This window comes from Amyelois transitella, chromosome 23, assembly GCF_032362555.1.
Source record: "Amyelois transitella isolate CPQ chromosome 23, ilAmyTran1.1, whole genome shotgun sequence".
In the NCBI taxonomy this organism is placed as follows: domain Eukaryota; kingdom Metazoa; phylum Arthropoda; class Insecta; order Lepidoptera; family Pyralidae; genus Amyelois; species Amyelois transitella.
Genome location: NC_083526.1, coordinates 6,587,337 through 6,598,019, shown reverse-complemented (window position 1 = coordinate 6,598,019; position 10,683 = coordinate 6,587,337).

Sequence of the window (10,683 nt, the reverse complement as noted above, 5' to 3'; positions counted from 1 at the left end):
TTCCTAGTACATAGTGCCGTGTGGTTCTCACAACATGATAAAAAAGAATAAGGCCACTCCATATCTTTCCCATGGATGACGTAAATGACGGATAAGGGATAAGCTGGGATGGGCTGGATGAGCTAGCAACCTGTTACTATTTGAATCTCAAATCTGTCGTTAAACGAAACAGCTAAACCTGGTCTATCAGTCTTTTCAAGACTGTTGGCTCTGTCCGTCCCGCAAGGGACATAGACGCGATTATTATATGTATGTATGTCGTACATAAACAAAACATAAACTCTCGCCATTTTTGTAGCCAAACTGTTAGCTTTGTGGCGAATTGGGATTTTTCAGTTCCGCCATTTTCTTACGAGCAAAAAGCAACCACAAAAGAATTCCTTGCAAACAGTTTGTAACATTCAGATAATACATAGTTTTATTTGTAATGTTAAATGTTTTTATTTATTTATTTAATAAGAATAGAACTTGAACTAAAGAGACATTTAGTATGCCGTGTGGTTCCCGGCACCAATAAAGAAAAAGAATAGGACCACTCCTTCTATTTACCGTGGATGTCGTAAAAGGCGACTAGGGGATGGGCTGATATGATAAACTTGGGATTCTTCTTATAGGCGATGTGCTAGCAACCTGCCACTTTTTGAATCACAATTCTATCATTAAGCCTAACAGCTGTCAGTCTTTCAAGACTACTCCGCAAGGGATATAGACGTGCTCATATTTATAATATGTTAAAGCTTTTCTTGATTTCCTTCAAAAGAATGACCGACTTACATTTGTATTCTCGTACAAAGAGTTCGTATCAAGAAGTTCTTACGGTTAGTTACACAAAACAAACAGAACATATATACGTACAGTGATGTAGAGCGCCGGTGGTCGAAACGGTAAGGTATATACATACATATAATCACGTCTATATCCCTTGCGGGGTAGACAGAGCCAGTCTTTTAAACACTGATAGACCACGTTCAGCTATTTGGCTTACTTATGGAATTTAGATTCATATAAAGTGACAGCCCGTCGCCTTAATGAAAAATTCCCAAGTTTGTTAACATATCCCTTAGTCGCCTTTTACGACATCCATGGGAAAGAGATGGAGTGGTCCTATTCTTTTTTCTATTGGCGCCGGGACCACACGGCAAACGGTAAGGTTAAAATGCAAAATGCGCGAAATGGCACAGGTTCAAATCCCACCTCGATTCAAATAGTGACAGGTTAGCAACCTGTCACTATTTAGATGTGAATAATAGTACATAGATTTGGATAACAGAAAATAACACGCATATATTTAAAGCAGTTTAAAATTATTCCTTTTGATCAAAATGTTTTTGTGAAATTGTTAAATTGGTTTGGTTTCTGAAAAAAGAAACTTTTGAACAGAAAAAGTAAGATTTGAAGAGAATTCAAACTCGAGCCGAGTCGAGTATAAAATTAACATTAATGGCGCGAGTCCACGTGTACTTTGAACAAACTGAATATTGAAAAACTTGAATTGAAAAATAGAGAAAAATATCCGTTCACATTTCACTTTTATTAAATAATATTATAAAGTACAATGTCGTGTGGTTCCCGGCACCAATACAAAAAAAAGAATAGGACCACTCCATCTATTTCCTATGGATGTCGTAAAAGGCGACTAAGGGATAGGCTTACTAACTTGGAATACTTTTTTAGACAATGGGTTAGCAACCTGTCACTATTTGAATCTCAATTCTATCATTAAGCCAAATAGCTGAACGTGGCCATTCAGTCTTTTCAAGACTGTTTGCTCTGTTTACCCCGCAAGGGATATAGACGTGGCCATATGTATGTATGTATAAATACATACATAAATTCACAGGTATACGCGAGGTGGACAGAGCCAACAGTCTTGTTTTTAAGACTGGACAAGAAACAGCCAACTCCTTCAGTCTTTTCACTGAAAAGCCACGTTCAGCTGTATGGCTAAATGATGGAATTGAGATTCGAATAGTGACATGTTGCTAGCCCATTGCCTACAAGATGAATCTTAAGTTTATCAGCCATCCCCTTTGTCGTCTATTACGACATCTACGAGAGAGAAATGTATAGTTCAATTTTAAAGTGCCGGGAAACACACGGCAACGGACTTGTGAATGAAAATCTTTCAGAATCACTGAAAAATTGGGCATCCTATTCTTTTTATATTTGTGCCAGGAACCACACGGCACATACCTACCAACTAAGTTTTTCTGAACTTTTTGAATGTGCAAATGGCACGGCATGGTTCCCGGCACAAATATAAAAATAATAATACCACTCCATCTCTTTCCTATGGATGTCGTAAAGGGCGACTTATGAACTTGGGAATCTTCGTATAAGCGATGGGCTAGCAACCTGTCACTATTTGAATCTCAATTCTATCATTAAGTCAAACAGCTGAACGTTTCAGTTTTTCAAGACTGTTGACTCTGTCTACCCCGCAAGGGGTATGTGTGTGTGTAGTTGGTATATAGTATTGTAGTGAACATATGTGGATCTCATTATAAGGTTTTCCTTTTACTAAGAAACACTAACAAGACGCTCTCAAGAATAACTTTTATTCTGCTTTGAAATGAACGAGTATATGCAATTATTGTTCAGGAGTTTAGATTTTTCTGAAATTGGTTCACTCTGAGGAAAACTTATATGTACATTAGTACATACATACCATCACGCCTGTTTCCCATTGGGGTAGGCAGAGACTATGGATTTCCACTTGCTACATCCTTCAAAATTTTTTATATAATTTTTGAAATTTTTGAAATTAGTGATAATGGTATTTTATGTTTTACGCGGGCGGAGCCGCTGGCAATCTTTAATATATAATTATATATATATAATATTCTCATGTCACAAAGTTCGTTCCCGTACTCCTTCGAAATGGCAAGACCGATTCTCATGAAATTTTGTGACCATATTGAGTAGGTCTGAGAATCGGCCAACATCTATTTTTCATACCCCTTGGCGGAACAGCTAGTATAAGTTTATTTGGAATCAAAATTGCTCAAAATTAATATATAAGTTAGCCTTCGATTCAGTATTTGCTCGAAAACGCCAGTCACCAACATGCTCAGAACTAAATCGCCTGGAATTGAATCCGGTAACTTCATCTTCACAGACATAGATCTGGCTAGACCCCGCGAGTGTTATGTATAAATAATATATAAATATATACGGGACGAATTAAACAGACTGAGTTAGCCTCGAAGTGAGTTCGAGACTTGTGTTACGAGATACTAATCCACGATACCTACTATATTTTATAATAAATAATAAATATTATCATCCAAGACCCAGGCCAATCAGAGAAAATTCGTTTCTCATCATGCCCTGGCCGGGATTCGAACCTGGGACCAAGTGAGACACAGACAAGCGCACTACCGCTGCGTTACAGAGGCCGTCAATAATATAATAAAAATGTAGAGATTTTATGTACATACAAGAGGTCGAGTATCTTTCCCCGATGGGTAGGCAGAGACTGCATCATTCCACTTGCCACGATCCCTGCATACATCTTTCGCTTCATACACATTTACACGTCTCTTCATGCAAAAATTTCGCATCGGGTACTCTTGACCCGAACTTTTGCCAGGACGTCGCCGATTTGAGCTTTTCAATCAATTGATATATAAATATAGATATTATAAATACTATATTTTCTTTTAAGAATGATTTGAGATAGATTTGAAGTGGTCACTTCCTCTGCCCATTTTAACTACAAGACTTTATACTTAGAAGGAAGCGCGCGATCTAAGTAGATCTATGTCAGTGTTCGTTACAAACTCTCAATCCGCCAATAGTTTGGAGTCTGTCATATCGACTTTCGTACGCTTTTATGCGCCAATAAAACATGTATTTTCCACCAGAGTGTTTTGAATCAAGTACTTAGATTTAAAAAAATATATTAGTATTTTAGCCACGTTATAAGATAATTTACTGACAGTATAAGGTAATGTGGCGATGGGCTAGTAACCTGTCACTATTTGAATCTAAATTCTATCATAAGGCCGAACAGCTAAATGCCTTTCAGTCTATTCAAGACTGTCGGCTCTGTCTACCCCTCAATCAATAAAGACGTGATAATATTGTGTATTTAATTTGTGTTCTTTTAGCACTATAAATGACCAAACTTACTGAATTTTGGCATCCACATTATTACTCGTAAGAGTACCGAGAAGGACATTATGGTTCGTTCTGGAAAAAACATACATACATACCTACATATTATCACGTCTATATCCCTTGCGGGGTAGACAGAGCCAAGAGTCTTGTAAAGACTGATAGGCCTGTTCAGCTATTTGGCTTCAAGATAGAATTGAGATTGAAGATAGAACTGGGAAAACCAATTGATGGAATTTGCTTCTTCTTCCTCCTGGCTTTAGTCCCGGTTGCATCCTCACCACTCTGGAGAGGAGCTCGGGGCATGCCTTTGACCCTGGATTGGGTGAGTCAGGTTTTCACACGAAGCGACTCCCATCTGAATTTCGCAACCTATTCAGGGGAAGTTAACTCGTATTGGATCGATCATGGTTACACCATCTAACTAGAATGTTCAGGTTTACTCACCTTTTGACCTCAACGTTAGAAATTTAGTAGTTCGTACTCACATATATACACATCGTGATCGTGGCAAGTGGAAAGATGTGGTCTCTGTCTACGCCTCCGGAGAATCGGCTAATTCTACATACATATGTAGGTCTGTGTGTTTTAACGAAGTCAAAACAATTAACATTACTTTTGTTACTTAAGTTCGCTTCATAAATTTCTGGCGACGTTCCAACCTAACGACGTTATAGGTTATCTTTTCAAAACATTAACCGCGGTTAAGATAAAGTAAGGGATAATTGAGCGTCTCTGGAACAGTCGATAAGGTGCGGTTAAATGCGTAATGCGCATAAAGGCACAGGTTCAAATCCTTCGGCCATGTACCAATGAATATTTCAAAGTTATGCACATTAGTTTGAATACTTACTATTAACTACAAACTAGTGCCGTGTGGTTCCCGGCACCAGTACCAAAAAGAATAGGATGGGCAAAAGGTGACTAAGGGATATTCCTTAGTCACCTTTTGTCCATAGATGTTTACAACCATGGGATTCTTTTTAAGGCGATGGGTTTGCAACCTATCACAATTTGAATGTCAATTCTATCATTAAGCCAAATAGCTGATCGTGGCCTTTCTGTGGCCGTGGTCTTTTCAAGCCTGATGGCTCTGTCTACCCCGCAAGGGATATAGACGTGACCATATGTATTTATGTATGTATATTTGTAATATTTAGGTACGTAGGTAACAGAAGTATTGAATAATATCAATCATCTCTTAAAATGGGAAAAATATGGAGAGTTCTATTCTAAATAGAAAATAAACATTAGGTGTTTATAGAAACGGTATTAAAGCATAATGTATTTCGGATATTGGAAATTCCGTATGATTATGCCAATACTGCCAATACTGATACACTACTGCAAATAAGCTGATATTACCTATTAAATGGAGTAATGTGAAATGGAATTCAAATATGGACACTGCATTGATCAAGTTTAACATCCAGGGTGTTTTCTAAATTTAAATTTGGACGGTATAAATTAACATACATACAAATCACACGCCAAATATATGTATCGTGTGTTTCCAATAAAAAAAGAATAGGATCACTCTATCTCTTTCCCATGGATGTCGTAAAAAGCGACTAAGGGATAGGCTTATATAACTTGGATTCTTCTCTTGGGCTTAGGCGATGGGCTGTCAACTTAAAACTTTTTGTATCTCAATTCTGAAAATAATACAGAGAAACAGTAATAAATGTTACTACTAGCCCATCTCCTATGATCTGATTATAACGATATGGTACCTTGACAGACTCTTCCACGCGTAAGAAGTCGCTGGCACCAGCTCCTTCATCAGGCTACGGTACAACGCCATCTGCTATCATTTTCACGAACTATCAAATTGTAGGTTACTAAAAAGTTCCAGGTTAGGGAAAATTTGTAGAGGGCAGCACTAGGAGTGCTACTTTATTGACATAGATGGCGTTGTTTGAAAATTTCTTCTGAAAACGTTTGTTTCATTCGTTTAGAAATTAAGTGAGGTTTTCCTCATGTGTGGTAAAAATATATTATTATTGCTAGTTTTTCCTCATGGCTTTGCCAGTATATCAGGATAAGCATCATTTTTTAAAGTTAGTTAAAGTTTTATTCACATTGTGCCGTGTGGTTCCCGGCACCAATACAAAAAAGAATAGGACACTCCCTCTCTTTCCCATGGGTGTTTTATAAAGCGACTTAGGGATAGGCTTACACACTTGGGATTATTTTACGGCGATGGGCTAGCAACCTGTCACTATTTGAATCTCAATTCTATCATTAAGCCAAATAGTTGAACGTGGCCATTCAGTCTTTTTAAGACTGTTGGTTTTGTCTACCTCGCAAGTGATATAGTCGTGACTATTTGTATATATGTATGTTTATTCACATTAGTTTTAGTTATTATCCTTTGTGGGGCAGACAGAGGATATAGTCAATAGAATGTTGCGTTACCTGGATGGCTAAAGATTGAGACTGTGACAGGTTGTTTTACAATCACCAAAACAAAAAAGTCGCATGATTAAAAGCCAATGTTGAGGACTTAGTCTTAAAACTTTTTTATTTGACATCAACCAATGTTGTGAAACCAAAAGATATGACAATTATTAGGTGATGTTGGAAATGTACCATAATACAAACACACATATAACCATTTCTGTATCCCTTGCGGGGTAGACAGAGCCAACATTCTTGAAAAGACTGATAGGCCAAGTTCAGCTGTTTGACTTAATGATAGAATTAAGATTCATATAGTGCCAAATTCCCATAAATCTATACTAATATTATAAAGCTGAAGAGTTTGTTTGTTTTAACGCGCTTACCTCAGGAACTACTGGTTCGAATTGAAAAATTATTTTTGCGTTTAATAGACCATTTATCGAGGAAGGCTTTAGGCTATATAATACCACGCTGCAACTACAAGGAGCAAAGAAATAATGGAATATGTAAAAAAAACGGCAATAATTATTCATCCTTGAGGACTTCAATGATGCCCAAAATAACTATTCCACGCGGGCGAAGTCGCGGGCACAGCTAGTTATTAATAAACATTTGAATTTGAACTTTAAACCCACTCCATAAAGATCGATATGCGTAACTCAAGCTATCAAAAGGCGAAGACACAAGCAATTCTAACTCCAGGTGGATGATGATCACATAAGTTTTTATAACTTTAACACGGCAATATTGTCTCAAAAGCATGTCACATCTGTCTTTGCATGCTGACCTAATTTCATAGGGCAAAAAGCGCGGAAGCATCTGCCAACAGACCTACAAAGTAATCTCAACCTTCAGTCTCTTAATTTAGAAGTAAAATTTGCTTAACGTCGTGCTAAACGTCAGCGATATGAAATGTTTTATCTTTTATATGCCTCGCAAAGTGTTTTAAGTGGTAAAGGTATGTTAAGGGGATGAATTATTAATTAAATGAATGAAAATTCGCTTAAATTTTCGAAAGAAAAAAACGACTGCATTATGACTTTAGTTCTTAAATTACCTAGAGAGAACACATCATGGAATATAACATACATGCATACATACATAAATATGGTAGACAGAGCCAACAGTCTTGAAAAGCCTGAATGACCACGTTTAGCTATTTAGTTTAATGATAGAATTGAGATTAAAATTGTGACAGGTTGCTTACCTATCGCTTAAAAAAGAATCCCAAGTTTGTAACCCTATCCCTTAGTCGCCTTTAACGACATCCATGGGAAGGAGATGGAGTGGTCCTATTCTTTTTTTGTATTGGTGCCGGGAACCACACGGCATATAATATCTAGCTAAAGTAAATTTATATACGTGACATTATGATCTTGACAATAATTTTAATAAAAATGGTATAAAAAGCGCGACATGACCTTAATTCCTTTAATAATTAAATTATACTGAGTTTCATATTGTAGCCTAGTATTTGAAGTAATTGTAATTAATCTAGTGGTAAGTAAAAGATATTTTAGAAGGTAAAATTAGCCGAAGTGGTTGTGAAAGGTCAGATCTATTTCGGAAACAATGATTCTTAGTCTGTCTAGACCTGAATATACAGGCGGTATCAATATTCAACGGACTTTCAAAGCAGGTATTCAAATCAACAGTGTGCTGTTTTGTTACTTTAATTATTTAATTTGTTATATTTTAATTTTAATTATTAATTTTTTTATGCCGTGTGGTTCCCGGCACCAATACAAAAAAGAATAGGACCACTCCATCTCTTTCCCATGGATGTCGTAAAAGCCGACTAAGGGGTAGGCTTCTAAACTTGGGATTCTTCTTTTAAGCGATGGGCTAGCAACCTGTCACTATTTGAATCTTAATTCTATCATTAAGCCAAATAGCTGAACGTGGCCATTCGGTCTTTTCAAGACTGTTGACTCTGTCTACCCCGCGAGGGATATAGACGTGATTATATGTATGTATGAAACTAACTAAATAAACAAGCATGCACTGAACTGTTATTCATTCGGAAACTAGTTCTCTGAGCACAGAACATAACAATGCAGCTAATTTCAACACAGAGCTCAGACTACAATGCATACAATACTCTTTGCATGCGCCTGACATCATTTTTTAGTTTTATAATAAAGAAGTATAATAAGAAATTCCTGAGTGGGGCTGGCAATTTTTTTTTTCCTTGATAGAAATATGTGCCGTGTGTGTGTTAATGGTGCCGTGTGGTTCCCAGCACCAATACAAAAAAATAATAGGACCACTCCATCTCTTTCCCATGGATGTCGTAAAAGGCGACTAAGGGATATGCTTATAAAATTGGGACCCCTTTTTTTAGGCGATGGGCTAGCAACCTGTCACTATTTGGATCTCAATTCCATCATTAAACCGAGCAGCTGAACGTGGCCATTCAGTCTTTTCTGGACTATTGGCTCTGTCTACCTCGTAAGGGATATAGACGTGACTGTATGTATGTACATATGTATGTAAATATGTGCCGTGTTAATGGTGCCGTGTGGTTCCCGGCACCAATACAAAAAAGCATAGGACCACTCCATCTCTTTCCCATGGATGTCGTAAAAGGCGACTAAGGGATGTGCTCACAAACTTGGGATTCTTTTTTTAGGAGATGTGCTAGCAACCCGTCACTATTTAAATCTCTATTCTATCATTAGGCCAAATAGCTGAGCGTGGCCTATCAGTCTTTTCAAGACTGTTGGCTCTGTCTACCCCACAAGGGATATAGACGTAACCATATGTATGTATGTAATAAAAATATGTTTTGGTATTAAACTTACTTTGGGGCTAGCTCACTTTTTTTCCTTGAAATATAATTTTTTGGATCACAATTGCAAGATGAATAATTTATAAAATAAGTATCAAACCGTACTCGTTTAAAATTAATCCCAAATTTTTCGTTAAATTCAAGTTTAATAATGTGTTTTTGTGGCTGGAATTAAACGAAAAAAGAATAGGACCACTCCATCCTGAATGTCGTAAAAGGAAATTAGGGGAAAGGGATACTTGGGATTCCTCTTTTATGCGATGGGCTTGCAACCTGTAACTATTTGAATCTCAGACAGTTGAACGTTGCCTATCAGTGTTTATATGTTATCATATGGTTTTTTTAATGAAACGTTATCAAAACTATAGGTAAATATAATAATTAAAAACATGACATATAGTTTGCAAATGATATAACTTGTTTTTCATGTGACGTACCTATTTGGTCTAGAAAATGCTGCAGTGCAGTTTGTTACCGCTTCTTCTGCACTGACGCCTTGGAAGCGGCAGTAAACTTAGTTTTAAGTAATTTATTTGACGTCAACCAATGTTGTGAAACCAAATGATTTGACAATTATTCATAGTGATATGAAGTATCCTATAATAATGAATAAAAATTTTGAATTGTCTTAAAGTTAATGCTATGAATATCACATAACATAACATACAAATAATTGAGTTAATATCGCTTGAAAATAATTCGTTTTCAGTTCCGGTGACCTGCTGATAAGGTTGGCTATGATTAAAATCCCAAGGGTTTAATGAACTCATTACAGATAAGGGTTGTGAAATATGTTGTGTTAAAATATTTAACTCGTGTTTTTTTTTTGTACCGGTAATTAAAAATATGTTTTCAGGATATTTTTACCGACTTAATTATTAAATAATTACTACGGTTTAAACCTAGAAGCCTAATACATATACATACATACACAGAGACTAATCTTTTTAATTCCATTATTAATTTTAAAGTGCCGTGTGGTTCCCAGCACCAATACAAAAAAGAATAGGACCACTCCATCTCTTTCCCATTGATGTCGTAAAAGCCGACAAAGGCAAAGGCTTACAAACTTGGGATTCTTTTTTAGGCGATGTGTTAGCAACCTGTCACTTTTTGACCGTATATATATAATTTTTTTTCTGAAATTCCTGTGCTTAGAGAAATAAACTAATTTAATGCTAGCAGAGACGCGGACATACATGAGTCCTAACTATATATATATATATATATACTATAATATACTAAATGTGAAAATTAGTTTATTTTTTTGTTAGTTACCTGTTCACGGGTTATCTTTTAAAATTAACTCCTTTGATATATCAATTGAGGCTCTAATGTAGGACATAGGGTGGTACCTTTAATCCCAGTAA